The sequence below is a fragment of the Corapipo altera genome, unplaced genomic scaffold (assembly GCF_003945725.1).
Source record: "Corapipo altera isolate COAL_440 unplaced genomic scaffold, ASM394572v1 23b, whole genome shotgun sequence".
NCBI lineage: Eukaryota > Metazoa > Chordata > Aves > Passeriformes > Pipridae > Corapipo > Corapipo altera.
In genome coordinates this window covers 550,472-567,033 of record NW_020884885.1, presented here as the reverse complement: position 1 = coordinate 567,033, position 16,562 = coordinate 550,472, and the positions used below count along the sequence as shown (strand labels likewise).

The 16,562-nt window shown below is 39.0% G+C and overlaps 1 protein-coding gene across 4 annotated transcripts in view; it reads left to right on the top strand.

The window, feature by feature from the left end:
* The window catches only part of MEIS2 (Meis homeobox 2), a 171,663-nt gene that overhangs the window by 147,948 nt on the left and 7,153 nt on the right, over positions 1-16,562 (top strand). The window lies entirely within an intron of this gene.

The following is a 16,562-nucleotide window of genomic DNA, read 5'->3' as shown; positions in this document are numbered from 1 at the left end:
TTTTGTGGGATAGAAATTTCTTTTGAAAGTAACCAGATTTAGCTGCTCAGTAATAAGAAAGTGATTTCAGCTGAAGGAATTTGTTTTAATGGTTAAGACAAAACTTCATAGGTAGGTTAATGGAAAGTGAACAGGATGATCTTTATGTGTTCATAAATGCAAACAGTTTAAGACCAGAAGAAGACTCCATTAGAGTCTTCAGTGTGACCTGTTTTCTCTTCAGTTTCACCTAAATTATCTCTGCACCACATAGACTTGAGTTTGACTGTTTGGTTTTTTTTTTAAAGAGTATCCCATCTCAATTTTTCTGCAAATTGTTGACTCCTAAAGTGTTAATCATTACACTGTGCATTAGTAAAGCATGTGTGGGAAGCAGAGTCAGTAATGCACAATGCTAAGTTTATATAAAACCAACAGTCCTCCCTGCTGCCCTCCCCCAGCTCCTGTGCAAACCTAGCATCATAACCTAGGGGATGAACATAATGAACACACGGCTCTGATGTTATTTGCACCTTTCTGATAGTTAAGCTTTTTGGAGGGGATCTGCTGTGGAATTTCAAAGACAATAAGCAAACTCGCACCAGACAAATAAAGTTGCATTCCTTTACATTTTAGATGTGAGACATAAAACAGATACAGTGCCATTCAATCCTTTATCGAGGTGACATAACCCCAAAAAGCTTTGATGCTGCCTATCGCAAATCTCATGAGGAGCTGAGTTGGAAACAAAATCTGATTAGTTTGTTTGACTCATCTTTCTAACTGCATGCATTTAGAAAGGGTTTCTGTACAATTCTCTTCCCCTCTCTTTATTGTGTGGTTTGCTTTGTTTGCTTGCATTTACAACTGCCATTACGTGAAAGTGTTACAAGTATAAATAATTTAGAAGATAACTCTGTGGGGATACTAATAATAAGTCCCTGCTTTTTCTAATAGCAACGCATTATGGTTCTGAGAACTGCTATTCAGTAGGAACAGTTACACAACATCACTGTATCATGGATATTGCGGATGTTGACAATAAAATAATTTTGACATCTTTCTTAATTAAGTGTATTTTCCTTCTTTAAAATGCCCCTTTTGTTTGTGACTGTTTTAAATTCTCAAAAAATACCCAAAGGCTTCTTGAGTGGAGAGACGGATGGACAGACAGATACATCCATCTGGTTTTATCTGTCTTAAGTGTTTGGATGTAATACCTTTCCCCAATAAGAAGCCACAACAATACAATTATCTATCAATGCACAATTACTGCTAAGGGAAATCTAATCAGTTAATAGAGGTTAAGAAAGACAAATGTACAAAGGTAATAAGTGGTTCAAACTCAAACAGTCCTACTCTGTTCACTCTCATTTAAAGGCAAGAAAAAGCTTTTAATGGGGCTTTTCTTACTTTTACTCCATCATTTTATAAATTGCTTTGCCAACCCCTCATAGGAAAATAGTAATTTTAAGTAGGCCAACATCAAGCTCAGGTTGTATGCACTTGGTGGTAATGATAGTGTAGCTGCCCTTTCAGAAGTAAGTCAGTCCAACATTCAAGTATTTTTCTTTCTTATTTTTATATTTTTTGTTTACTCTCCAGCAAATTAATGGGTGATGTCAGTCTGAATGACTCTTGCTTAGACAAATCAAGCTCCTTATCATGCTAACCTCATCCTGAGGTCTTTCGGAAAGTCATAGGGCAGGCAGGCACTGTTTAAAGCAGCCATAAGTAATAGACAACTTGGTGCCCCACACACAACAAACAGAGAGGATTAAACAACTCGTGAGGTGTAGTGGCCACCCTCTCACAGAGATGCACACTGTTTCAGGACCTGGTTCTTTGGACTATATTATGGAGAAAGATATTGATTATAGATAAGCATAAACTGCTCAAAGCTACATTTTGGGTTTGTGGATTGTTTTGGGTTTTTTAACAAACATTGCAGAGCTTTATTAGAACCATATTCACATCTTCTGTCCAAAGCGTAGTTCTGTTGTGATGATTCTCAGGACAAATGATTTAGATGCTAAAGGATGCATAGTCCATTAAAAAGTCCCCAGAACTCAAGAAGTAGTAGGAAAGTATCACTTTAAAATATTGTGAAAAGCTTCACACTAATGACTGTCAGAGTTAAAATTACTGATGAGATGGAATAAGCCACAGCTGCAGCTACTGCAGATTGCTTGGCTAACAAACTATTACAATAAACAGAGTATTGTCTAAATGAAGTTCATGTTTTAGTATCATTTTATATATATGGGTTTATAACCTGGCAAACAAAATTGACAGTGAACCCAGAGCAACATTACTCTCTGGCATTTTTAAATACAAGACTTACTTCTCTATACTCCTCACACATTTATTTCCACTGTCCAAAATCCACATACATGTCCTAGTGTTCCTAATGTTCTTTCTATCATGCCTCCAGTGTCCACCTCTTTTCCTACTTCCATTTCAGCAACATGTCTCTTTTGCTTCTGCCTTCATCTCTTCTCACCTTGACAATTGTAGTCGCCTTCTCTCAGGACTCTAAGTCGCAGTTCTTCAACCTCATTTAATGTGTCAAATGCTGATGCTTCCTTCTCACATACACATCACACACATAAAAAAAAATCACCTCCTACTTTAAGCATCCTTCCTACATTCTTTTCTGGATCAATTTCAAAAATGTATTTTTTAAAGAAATGTTGAAACCTACTTCAACATAGATGTCTCTTTTTTTTTTTCATATTCTCCTCTCTACTCTGTGTCTAATGATGTCCTCCCCCCAGTTCAGCAATCTCAGTTGAAAAATACTTCTTCTCTACCATAGCTCCCATCTAAAGAACCTCTCTATCTAAAGAGCCTTTCTGTATCCTTGGCTAGCCATATATTTTCTCCTCTGCCTGTACATACCTCTTAATTTCTCTCCATGGAAACTGGTTTGGGACAGAGTTCATGAGGAAGATTAATACTGTATGGCATGCTTAAGCAGTTATTATAGGTCTGTGCTATATTGGAAAAAAACAGAGCATGATCTCAGTAGCAGTTGGAATAAATTTGGCAAAACGATGAAATGGGGGTTTTGGGTCTGGATGTAAACCATGCCCACAAAGATTTTCCCTTTCCGATTTTTTATCTGTAATTATTACACCTGAAAATGAAATGGAGGCACCCATTTTAGCTGCACATCTTTGCATCCCATTTGCCCTAGCAATAAGGTACTTGAAACTGTAAGATTTTGGTTTCAAATTATGATGTAGAATTTGATATTATGAGGTTTTCTTATTTGTTCTTTTATAGAACCTAGTTTCTTGAACTAAAGGAATACAGGTCCTCTGGAGAGAGGGGGTTTTGACTGCGAACACATGTATCAGGCATCAAAAATTAGGCAGCTAACTGGACCACTCATCTCAGCAAAACTGATTGGTGGTTAAGGGATATACATAAAATACAGTTGAATTTTCCAACTCAGGCTTCTGTCAAAACCCTTTTAGAGTGCTAAATTTTTCTTTGGCTATTGACCACTATATTTGTTTTTATTTATTTCACTGACTCACAGTGCTAATGTATTTCCTGAAATGCCTCTGAGAACTCAGGTGAGGCACCACAGGCTATTGCTGTCTTAGCCTGGAATTTACTAGGATTAAAGCAGATGTAGCATTACAAGGGTCTGCTAAACTTCATAGGATTTATAAAGACATAAAGCATATCTTTTATTATTACAATGATGCTAAAATTTTGTGGGTGATAATATAGTCATGTTGGAAAGACTGGGGAAGAATCAAGAAAAGGAAATAGAAACAATTCTCCTTTACTTGTTTATCTGAATGGGTGTCTGCATTTGTTGCTTTTATTATTCTGTTTTACAGAAGGCAAGTTTACAAGTTTGCAAGTATAAAGGTATATTTGATTTCCAAAATAGTTAAATATGACAAGATTTTCACTATCAAAGTAAAGATTTGATTATTCCTAGAAAAGTACATCATTGACAATTTTAATAATTCAAAGTGAAAAATGAAGAATAACTTTCCCTCTTCTAACTGCTTGATTTAGTTCCCTATGTTTTCTTCAGTATGGATACTGAATTAGAAGAAAAACAATGTATTTATTTCATTTATAGTTAATATCATAATGCTGAACTACTTCATTTGAGGATTCTGCCTGTGAATTTGGTGCATTTTTTTTCTCTGTTCACCAGCTTTTTTTTGTTTTACATAATGTTTCTATTGACCTTAAATTTTGTGTTTCTTTCAAAAGTTGGTTAAGGATGTTCTAAAACTTGGCTTGAACTTCTTATGAAAGTATTATTATAATATTGGCTTATAAACCACAATAAAAGATCTGTGTAGCATATTTTACAAAATATTTCCTCATTAATACACATTTATTTGTTAGATGTGTGTATCATTTGTTTCATACCAGTGTCAAGTACAAACCCTGCAATCTCGAGTTTAAGCTAACCTTTACCTTTAGCCACCATTGACATTTCCAGCATCATCATCTAGCTGCTGTTTAGTCCCAAGAAGCTTAAAAACTTTTGGTCCACATATACTTATTTCCTTTGGTGAGCATGCACAAAACTGCTTAGAATGGGATATAATTGAGAAACCTGGAACTGTAACGCTAGTAATACTGTAAAGTGAGGTATTGCCCTGTCCATGGTTATTTTATATAGAAAGGACCTTCAGGAGAGAGGAGTAGGGACACAAATACATATACAGTGACAGACGGTAACATGTTGCACAGTGGCACACAACTTTCAACAAAAAATCAGCCTTGCCTCACTGTATTTCCCCAAGGGCCAAATTCATCCCAAGTTCTTGTCGTGCATCAGCTATACTAAGCTTTACACAAAAGAGGCAAATGAGGTAGAGGGTGTGCTATCCTCAATGGCTCATTGGCTAGAAAATTCACTTGTTAAATAGGATATATGTTTCAGATCTTCTCTTTGTCTTGATTTAAATCAATGTCTTAAGTGTTCCAAGTGAGCTGAGTTTCCCAATCAATGGGCTATTGAATATTATGCTCCATCTTTACTCTTCTTCACTATCATGCCTTTTTTGTATATATAACGACTAGTCAGCAGAACAAAATTAATTAAGAGCATGGGCTTGACTGTACAGCCTCTTGGTTAAGGCTCCAACTTCAGATGTGTGACAGTTAAGTGTTGGTTAATTATGATTGTATAATTGCTTACTTCAGGTGGAACATCTTCAGAATGAGAACTGAAAGGGCTTTGTTCACTGTACTGAATATGTGGGTGATTCAGATATTCTTTTAGGATGTGACGGACCCACGCTCAAGTCTTTGTTCCAAATCAAGCAGGATAGGGATGCAAAACTTAATTTCCTTCTTTCCAGATAAATAGTCAAATAATTATGGTGTCAGCTAAAAAGGAAAGAGATATTTATCTGCATTATAAGGAAGAACAGACCTAAGATGTCTGTCTCCCTAAAAGGATGCATAGGAATCCTGACTGGACAAAAGTGTCTTCCTCTAACTCAAAGATAGAACATGGTTACTGCAGAAAGTAACTGACTGTTCAGCTACACATATACACAGCAGCAAAAATTATGATGGGATGAGGTGTTAAAAAAGTAGAAATCTACATGCCTAAACAATTTAGGCATTTTCAGGGTTAAGTGATGGCCTTTTTTTTTTTAAGCCAAAAAAATGCAATTAGGTATCTAAGTCCACCTTCTGGTGATTCATAGAACATCTAACCAGAGACAGGAATTTCCTTGAGAGAAGATCACCTACAATTTAGGTACCCATTGCTAATATTGCCTTCTAACTCAGAATTTCATTAAACATTTGGGATTAGCTTTACAGGGCCTATGATGATCTTAATAACAAGACTTAGTAATTTTGAAAATTTGCCTTATTCATCTGAGTGCTTTACTAGACCAGGCTGAAGTGATCGACATTGTTGGGTATGGCCCGGCCATTACTGGTTTTGTGGGCTCAAATGCAGGTTTATACACATGGTACCTTTACCCTGACGCAGTGTAAGAACAATTAGTGAAATTCTGAAAATTAAGCCTCAACATCCTATCAGTCAGAACAGTCAGAGTTAATATTGAAATCCATCAGCAACCAGTTATTAAAATTATGTAAGATCACACACAGAGTTTCCAAACTGCTCTCATAAAGAAAGAAAGATAAATATTAGATAGGTTATATACTTTGGGTTTCATTTCATAACAGATATCTCAATTGTATGCAAAATATGGGATAGTGAAACACATTACAGAACAGGCCAGTTTTGACTGAAGAAATATATGCACAGTTGCAAGTTTCTTTTTGTGATATGATTTAATTTTCACTTGAGCTATTTAAGTGGCAATGAATGCATTGAGAGACTTCTCCAGCTACCCATTCTTTAAGAGAAGAAAGAAGAATACACTAATAGACTTCTCTTCAGCTGGGGAAGCCAACAACAACTGAAATGTGGTGCACTTGAGCACAGCCTTCTCCAATGCTCTGCTCTGCCCATGAGCCAGCTGAGTATTGAAATCAGGGAAACCCAGCCACTCACAGGCTTTAGAAAGAGCAAACTTTCATGGTTTCTCAGCTTGTTCAGAACAGCAGACAGACAAGAAATGGTGTAACATTCACATATATGTCCTCAATCACAGCATATCTGGCCATCTAGGACCCTCGCAGAGCCCCAAAAAGCTTCATCGCTGACTTGTCAGCTGTACTTTGCAATTATCTCTGGTGAGCCAGCAAGGCAAGCTTAGGAGCAAGAACTGAGCCCTAGAGAGATGAAGCCCTGGTCAGAAAGTATAGGAGCCTGGGATACAGAGTAATAGGCTGAGGAAACAGCTCCACAGAGGTTTTTTAATTTTTCCATTCCAAACCAGTTTGGCTTATAACAACTAAGATGCATTCATATGTAACAAACTCTCAAAACAATTTTTAGAACATTTCCCACTGATTCCTGTGGAATACAGAGAACACAAAATGGGGTGAAACAGAGTAAAAGCTTCACCAGTATGACACTGGGAAGATCTGTATATTTACCTCTTCAGTTAAGCACACTTAATATAGTTGTCTCACACTTATTCTGCTAATAGCTCCAATCACTGTGGAGCACATATTCCATAACATGGCAGGCTGCAGTCTCATGGTGTCTGTGGTGTTCACACATCTTTAGCTACTAGACCATTAGACCCTCTGGTTTGATGCCACCGGTATTGTAATAGTTAAAAGGAAAACATTAACATCTGCATCTACAGAAAGAGAGAAGATTTACATAAGCAGAATCTCCAGTAACCCGACAGTGCAAAAAGCAAAACACAAGGGATATCAGCATGTAAGTATGACTTACTGAGAGGTTATTAGGTGTATCCAGATGAGAGCTATATTTTGGGAGAGGGGGGATGTATTTATACATAGTGTATTATTTATGCCTGTTACTTTTAATTGCCTAACTAGTTCTCTTTCACATATACTTTAGTACCCACCAACCAAAGAAAGATGTCTTCAGCTGTGTCTGTCAATTATTATGGACTTTTGCTTAATATTCCATTGTTCCACTGACAGAACAGTTTTTAATATATCATTTTATACTATCCTGTACATCACCATTTTCCTGCCTCTCTTACTGGCTGTACCAGTTCTTATTTATTTCCACAGGCTACCATATATGCAAAAAAGCCTGTAGTCATGATGTCACCTCCAATACCCTCACCTCTTCCCATCTTTGTTTTTGTAATCCTTTTGGTTTGTCTTTAAAGTTACAGTATAACAGAATGTCAACACAGCATGTGTGTAGACACAAACCAGGGTCAAACACACAGCTTGCTGCGTGGTTCCCTTCCCCATCTGTAAATACACAAGACACTCATCTCATGTTCAAGCTTTTTCTTTTGCCCTGAAACAGAATAGGCATCTTTAGGATCAGTAGTTTTCAAACTTTCAGCAATGTTTCTATAAATTTATTTTGGCTGTGTTTTTTTTTTAAAGTGGGCTCTTCAAAATCAATTTCCTGAGATTCACTGGTTGACAGGTAGAAAAATACTTTTTTTTTCCTTCAGATTTTAATAACAGCGAAAAAGTGTACAAGCTTCGTGGTCAAGACAGGACAGTGGGTACAGAAAATTTTTATCTTAAGGCAAAATTTACTGTCAGGGAAAATGGAACATTCCTTCTGAACTCACGAACTGGTAGTGTATGTGCAGGTTGGTTGTAGGCGGTTGCTACAATAAGGCTTCTTTCATACAGGTGTGTTTATGCCCCAGGCTTGCTGGCCACAGTCCATTCCATTTACAGAAGCTGAATTAAACAATAACTACCGCATTGCAAAAAGAAGAAGGAAAAAAAAAGGTGAGCGTCAAAGGAGATGCCTGAGAGCTTTGTTAGGGCCAAGAAAAACCCTGTTGCAGTTGTCAGAGCTTGTTGATGTTGCAGAGAACGGCACTTTTTTTTTTCTGCTGGATTTTGTGGTTCTGCCTTAGGAAAGAAAGTAAAATAGAACGGAAGAACAAAGTCCTACTCTATAAATCAGCAGCTGCTCCTTGCCAGATCAAAGGAGTGACATTTTTGCTCCTGGACTACTTGTCCACTTTAGGTGCTTGACAGACAGCTAACAGCTGGCCTGTTACATAGTATAGGAGAGTTGGGCTACATCTTCTTCAGAATAGATGACAAGCTAATCAGAGATATCCATAGCATAGGACAAGTGAGTGCACCTTGATCTTCTCAAACATACCCACTACATAATTGCTAAACACCTTTATGCATTTTTGGCAAGTTGCTACTTATGTAGTTCCCACTGAAGAGTAAGAATGAGAATTAGTGCCTTAGTCTAATTTGATCAGAGAAGTTAAATAGATGTTAAATTTGTTGACAACTCCCCTTTTCAGGTCAATTTAGAATTGATTTAAAAAATTAATATGAAACAGTAAAAAATAAGTGTAAAATACTTCAGTGTGATATTATTCAAAAACTACTTCTTTTTTTTTTAAGTTATTTAAAATTAGGTCCCTTGACTCCTGTGTAAGAAGCTGATTGTATTTTCAAACCTGCTGGACCCTCACTCATTTTGAAAATCTTTTCCTATGAGGTTAAAATGATAAATTAACACATCTTTAAATGCATGAGTTACTGAAGACTTCATAGGAGATCTGTTACCTACCTTTAACATGAATGTTTAAGTGCTATTAAATCAAAGTGCATGCCAAATTAGCTAAAATTGTTTCTAGCATCTCCGTAAGACAGATGTATACAAACTTGAAATTTTAATATCAGTAGTAAAAATTTCAGTGATTCAGTTTCTAGTTGATTTTCATATGCAATAAATCAAGTACAGGATGAGGTTAGATACTATGGCTTGTGTCTATTGACTTTGCATTTTATCTATAAGATATGAATAGCTAAGGAAGTATGTCTGTTTGTCTCCTCCCTTCCTTTCAATTATCTTTAAAAGATCATTTTTACGGTGCATGGTAAAAAAAAAAAATGTATATGAACAACCTGATGGCACTCGTCAGAGGAACAGCCACCTCCGGCGTGTGTTCTATGGCTTCAGGTGGCATGCACCAAAAGGCGCTTGTTGCCCACCAGGAACCCAGGGGCAATACAGGATGATACTTTTCCACTTAAGCTGAGGTTTCCTGAAAGCTCGTGAGGAAACCTGTGCCCACCGGTGGCAGGGACGGGTGTGCACTGGGAGCTCCTCTCACCGCCGTAGCCCGGCAAGCACAGGCCCCGCCAGCCGCGAGCACAGCCGGGCCAGGCCATGACGCTGCCCGGCTCCTGCCGTGCCCTGGGCGGGGCACCCCGGCCCGGCCCGGCCCGGCTCGGCAGCGGTGCTCTGGCCCCACCTCATGGCGCCCTGCTGCACAGCGGAAGGCCTCCCCTGGGGCCACCGAGGGAGCACCTTGAGGCCAGCCTAGGTCTTCCAGGCCAGTGGTCCCGTGGAGCGGCTGGATGCGGCCTCGGCGCGGGACCAGTGGAAGCCGCGGGGCGCGGGCCGACAGGAGGGAGCCCCGGGACTGCGGGGCCTCGGGGTTCATGGGGAGCACCAGAGAGTCCCTTCTGCGGCTGGGGCCTTTTGCTCTGTGATGGGACAAGGCCCTGCACACAAACCTCGACCCCGGGACGAGGGCCCCGCGGCTGCCCCAGTTTATGATGCCGTGAAGGTGCGGCCCGTGACAGCGACCAGGTCCTTCCTGGGCAGAGCCAAATCGTTTCTCCACGCTCCCGAGGGGTAACCTGGTAACCGAGAATTACATGTTTAACAAGGCGGTTTTTCTCCGAGGTGAATAGATTTCCGTCTTGCCAATTCTCATGATTTTATCACAAAGCTCAAGTTAATTCATGTTAACTCAAGGTCCCAGCTCCAGGACACAATGGTTATGTGAGAATCTTTTCAAGTAAGTTTCTAGATTTTGTACCTGAGAAGAGCATTTAAAAAATGTGGCACAGTGACTGGAAAAGTCACTAAGAAGTCTGAGAAGAACGCTGTTTAAATTTCTGATATTTTTTTTTTTTTTTAGAATGGTCTCACAGTTACAGGATGGGCAAAATCATGATTTCCAACAATTGGCAGCTCCAAATTGGCATGGTGTATTTTTAGGAGGTCCAACATAAACACAGAAGATGTGGCAGAAGTCTCTGGGATAGTTAGCACCTGCCTCGGGCTGCCTTAGTCTTGCTCTCTGTCATCTACTGGAGTGTTCTCTTCACACATGTGGATGCTGAATCACACCTTTGACAGATGTTAGATGTCTCAATTAGCTTTAGAAAGTCAGTTTAAACAGCCCTTAACCCCCCGTCTCTAACAAGGCTGTCCAAAACTAGGTGAAGCTTTGTTAGGAAATAAACCTGCCTGTCCCTCCCTCTTCCTCTCAAAAGCAATCACATAAGTGACTCCATTTCTCAATATTCATGACTTAGGTAAGTCGTATTTAAATGGCTCATTTCCAGGTGACTAACTCAGCTTTTTTAATTTCCTATAAGGAATGCTGCAAATATGAGTAGGTAACCAGGTGCGGCATAGATTCAGTGAGGCATAAAAAAGGAGTTTTTCAACTATTTTCGTACACACACATACTGAAGGACGCCTAAACCTAATTCTGTCAGTTTAGAATATATATTTGAGGGAGAAGTTAAATAAACTAAGATAAATAGATTTTACTTGCTCAGATAAAAGTTTAGGTGATAGACAAAGATGCTGTAAAGGCAAGGGTGTGGATATTGATAAAAGTGTTTTTGCAAATTAGTCATTTCTAATGCATTCTTTCAGACTGCTCTGATCAGCTCAAGAATTCTAAAATTATTTTTTCTGTCTGGGAAAGAAGTAATTTTCTAGGTTAGTTATGAAAACTTTTTTTGTCACTTAGATATAGTATTTCATTCGTTGGTTATTTTCCCTTCAAAATTAGGGCATTCTTGGGCAACAAGGGATCAGTGTAGCATATGCACTTGAGCTAAACACTGACATGTTCACAGTCCAAATACTGAAATATCATTTAGGCAGAGATTTATTTCCCCATCCAAGGTGAAAACATTTGGATTATTTTTTAGAATGCATTTTTAGACTTACTCAGCATAAACATTGAAGCAGGTGCTTAAACCCCATTTATTCTTCAAACTCAGCTCCCATTTACCCAGGTTTAATAAGAGCTGAGCTTCTTGTCTACACTGGGCAGGGTTTTGAAAAATCTTGTGACACTGTTCCTCTGGGCACCTCAAAATTTCAAGAATTAGTTTTTTTATTCAGATGACAGAAAGTAAACAATTCTACCCCCACATTATTGTTGCTATTGTTTTTACTTTTATTTTTATTATTTCTATGACTAAGTCTGTAACAGTGTTCATTCAGAATCTCTGTCCTTTTCAAGTGTAAGAGCAGAAGTGTCTTCTTGGGGTAAAACTAATTCTGAATTTATCTCACAAATTTATTTCTCTGGTTTTCACATAAAGAATTGGGAACCCATTTATTAAGCGGCTGGTTTGTTAAATAAATTCAATATCTTACCGCCTTATTTTCTGGGATGGATATTTTAAGTTGAAATCCAGATTGAAGATTGACACTGAAGTTTTGAGTTGTACGGAGTGGCTCCGTGTTGTTCCTCAGTTTCTTGTGAGGAACAGTCTACTCTGCTGCAGCAGGTCTGGTTCAGTTTGGCACCAGTTCATATCATGGAAGACCTTAGACATAAAGACAAGTGACTGGACTTAAATATCTCTCTCTGCTTGAGTTCAGACTATACCTCAAGTTGGGCATATAGTTTCCTAAGCATTCATGCACTTCATCCTCCTGAAACAAGACCTGTTGTGATCCTACATACTTAAAGTGAATTTTCCACGATAGCCATAGAGTAAAGCTAGAGATGTTTCTAACTCTGAGTACCAGTCAGTACAGTCACTAGCAGCTCATTTCAAGGACTAATCTTATACAGATTCAGTTGTGGAGTGGTCAAAGTGTTTTGAGTTACATGTACAGTATGTTTAAAAAAGACAATAGAAACAACAACAGAATTATTTTTGAGTGTGCCAGATTGGAACCAGCAGATTAAGAGATCTCTATTTCCTATTTTTCTTTTGCACTTTGCAGAAATATCTTTCCGTGATTTTGTCTGAACATTATTTATTATAAAAATAAAATATATTATGTAAATGTGAGTTTAATGTCATTTGATATGACTTGAGATAAAATATTATAAAGAAGATTAATCCCAGGGCTTCCTATAAAGTACAGAATACATGTTTATTTTGGACAAAGAAAACCAAGTCTTTATTTGAAAAGATGTGATTAAATGCATAAGTTTAGATTATATTGTCATGCTAATTATCAGTGGTAAAAAGCAATTAGGAGTAGTGCTACCAAATCACCAGACTACACTGCATATTCACTAGTATACCTTTACTGCTCTACTGTTTTTTTGCTGTAAGCAGATAAAAGCGAAAATATTTCCTTTAAAAGTCCATATTGTACATTTTGAGCTAGATCTTGTTCATTGTGCTTTCATAAACTGTCCCACAGAAGTTACTAGAACTACTTGCGAGAGACAGACAGGCTCTGTCTATAGGAAATATATATGGCTGCTTTAGCTAGCAATTAAAGCAAAAATACAAGATGCAAAAAAACTTCTTTCGATTCAAATGCCTATTGTTTGAATAAGTAAGGTTGGTAATCTGTCATTTGCAAAATACTGGAAGTGAGATTTTCATTGAACCTACTATGTGAATGACATGTATTTCTGAACATTACACACCTCATTTATCATTCTGGAATGAGGACCAAGTACCATATGAATGTAGAGTTTGTGAAGGTATTGCCTCACAGCCCTGGAGGCTGATGACCCCCTTTATCTACACAGCAGGTAAGGCACAAATAGTGGCAATGTGAGCTCTCTTTGCAGTCCCCTGCCAGTATGCCTGACTGCTAAGCTGGGGGAACAAAGGAAAGATAGCATATGGATAGCAGATTGTAGGAGCGCTGAAAGAGGACTGAGGAAATCTATGTTGGGTGTGTGGCTCTGCCAAAGATCTCTTGTATGACTTTGGCCTTGTCACTTAATCTCCTTCTGTCTCTGTTCCCCTCTGCAAACAGGGAGAAGGTGTCTCTCCTCTCCCCCAGGCTTTGCCTGGAAATCTGTTCAGACTCTGAGTTCTCTTGGACAGTGTGCTTGTGCAGCATGGGGTGGAGTAAGACTGAGCTTCATTGGATCCTTTAAGGACTGCTATCATACAATTAATAGGAATTACCATTAACAGCAGGGTAACGAGAAATCCATGTCTTTTTGATAGATTTTACTCATCTTCTCAGGCCATTCAATCTTTGGCCTCTGGGTGAAGGGTATGAACAAGGTAAGCAATTAGTGTCAGGAACAGAGCTGTGAATTCTTCTGTTATAGGCTTGAAAACAATGCTGAAAATAGTGGCATTGGTGTTCTCTTTTTTCACCTGTCTCTTAGTGTCTTTGGAAGACATTTGTGCCAAAATAACATCAGAGTGTTTCTGCAACACACAAACTGAAGTGCTGTGCAAAAGGCTGTATTTTGCCTTACTTTGGCCTTGGATATTACTCCCCGGGGGATTCAAAAAAAAGTCCTCAAAAAATGTAAAGGCTGGGGTGGGAACTGTGGTTTCTATGTCTCTGTTACAGACTGTGCATGTTTGTGGGGCAATATAAAGAATAAATAATAATGCACAAACACCGCGTTCTGTGAGCTTGTCTACCAGTTGTGCTGATGCATTACATGATATAGCCACAGCTAATGAAACTAAGATTTGATTTTTAGCTTCACCTAAAATGCATGTCTGTTTTGCCCCTGCAATCTTACAAATATAAATAATTTCATGTGTCATTTTTTGGACATACCCACTGGTGGGTATAACTGATGCCGTTTAGGGACAAGATTTTTCAGAGGAGCTATAGAAATGGAATTTCAAAATTACCTGAATGCTTAAAGCCTTTGTGCTCTTATATCTTTCTAAGTATACATCAGTGTATCTTCTCTCCCGGCATAGGTGTTGCTGTTCTAGAGGATATCACTTGCTCCTGCTGTTATGCAGATGTGCAAAAGAAAACTGGAGAAATAATGTAATCAAAAACCAAACCCAAGCACACAAAGATGAGGGGACTCACTGTTAGAGCTTGAACTCCCGTTTCCAAAACAACTAGTGAGTTGCCTCTGGGTAGAGTTTGCAGTGGAAGGCTGGCTTTATTCACATCAGCAGGATAAAATAAGGCCAGGTTCTTCTGGGAGTGAATGGCTGGGCAAGATTGGCTTTTCAACACCCATTCCAAAGGCTTATTCTGTGGTGACTGTTGAGTATGTAAGACTGGAGCCCAGTATCCAAATTTCCATGGTCAGAGGTAAAGGAGATGTCACCTGAAACCCTTCAGAAGGTAGAATTTTCTTAATGCTCTGTCTTGTGCAAGCCCATTGAAAGAACACTTCAGAGGGCACCCATTTCTTACTAATGTAAACTTTCTGAGGAGTATCCAAAGATATGACCTCTAGGTGAACCTTTAACCTTCCCCTTAATTATTTGTTTGAAGACAGTGTGGAGTTCTCCTGCTGAGAGCCAAGGCCCATAATGCTTCGCAGCCCTGGGAGCAGGGGGGTGTGTGCAGGGAAGTGGAGAGGGACATAAATAAGGGGACCACCAGATGTAAATAATAAAAGTGGTTGGGGTTTAAATAAAAAAAACGAAAAAGCAATTTGGTTTCCCTGAAGAGTGGCCTGATTGAAGAAAAGGGGTTAGTAAGATGGTAAGTGTGTGCGTGTGTGGGGGAGTGTTTCTGTGATTTTTTACAGGCCTAAATAAGTGTTCATTCCATTCTTTAAAACCTTGCCATCTGTATACACCATTAGAAGCTCCTGGGAGAAGAGAAAACAGTCTTATCAGGCTTTCCTGTTAATCTCTATTGGCCTTAACTTTAGCTGATAAAAGGCATGCTGGATGGAGGAGGTTCAGGTCAGCCTCCATTTGGTCAGGGTGGCAACATTACTGGAAAGTAGCTCAGCAAATAAGTCCTATCATGGACCTTTTTCTTTGAGAACGGAAACATGCCTCGAAATCACGGCGCTGGGGCAGGAGATGCCTCAGTCAGAACGGAATAAAGAAGTACATTGGTTGTGTCTGAGTTTTTATTTTAATACCTGAAGTCATGACGAATTCTGAGCCAGGATGACATTTCTGACAACTGAATGATACTTTTCTTAAGGAATAAAGAATGTCTTTTGGATGTAAACAGAGAGATGCAAAAGAGCCCTTTTTAGTGTTACTTGTAGCGTTTATGCTTCTGTCTAGTGAAATTTCCATGACTGTGATTACAGAAGGTGCAATCAAAGGTGTACCACTGTCCTTTATTATCTGCAGAGGAATTTAACCAGGGGGTGTGAGGAAGTGAGGGAAGCACGACAAAAGGCCTTGCAGAGTTGATGCTATATGAAGGCTAGCAATTTACTAAATGAGCAAATGAACTTAGTTTTCAGTTAACTGACTGAAAGACTTTGCTAGGCATTGGATCGGGCCCAATGGCAATTATTGGAGGCTGTTTTGGATGATGGGCATGTTAGTATTTCTGAAGAGGATTAAACACTAGTATTCGACTTCATTAGCACTCCTTAAGGGTCACCAGCCGAAAGCCTGAGCTGTGAAAAAGCACACAAAACCTGCGCTAAGGCTCCAAATTGTTTCAAACACAAAGAGGAGGGACAAAAACAAGTGTGGCTCCTGAGTGATAGAAAATTGCCCTGTTTTGAAAGATATTCCGTGAATGGGCATGTTTTAAAATTATTTTAGGGAAATTAATTTAGCTTAGCTTGTGCTGATGTGGGTTGCTGCACATTAAGCTAATAAGAAATATGCAAGCACTTATTTTTTGATTACCAGCAAAATTAAATCCAGGCTCCACAGCCAACTAACTGCCTTTACCAATGCTCAAAAGCCTCAGCAACCACCCCAGTTTGAGATTAAAAAAGGTTATTTTGGGCCTAATATTAACCACATGTACCTGTGACTGGGAGTTTCTAACGAGTTGAAAGGTGCCTGAGCTTAGGGCAGGCGGGCGGTCGCCTTGCACGGAGTGTCCCCGCTCAGACACAGAGGTGGCCCCCAGCTGGCAC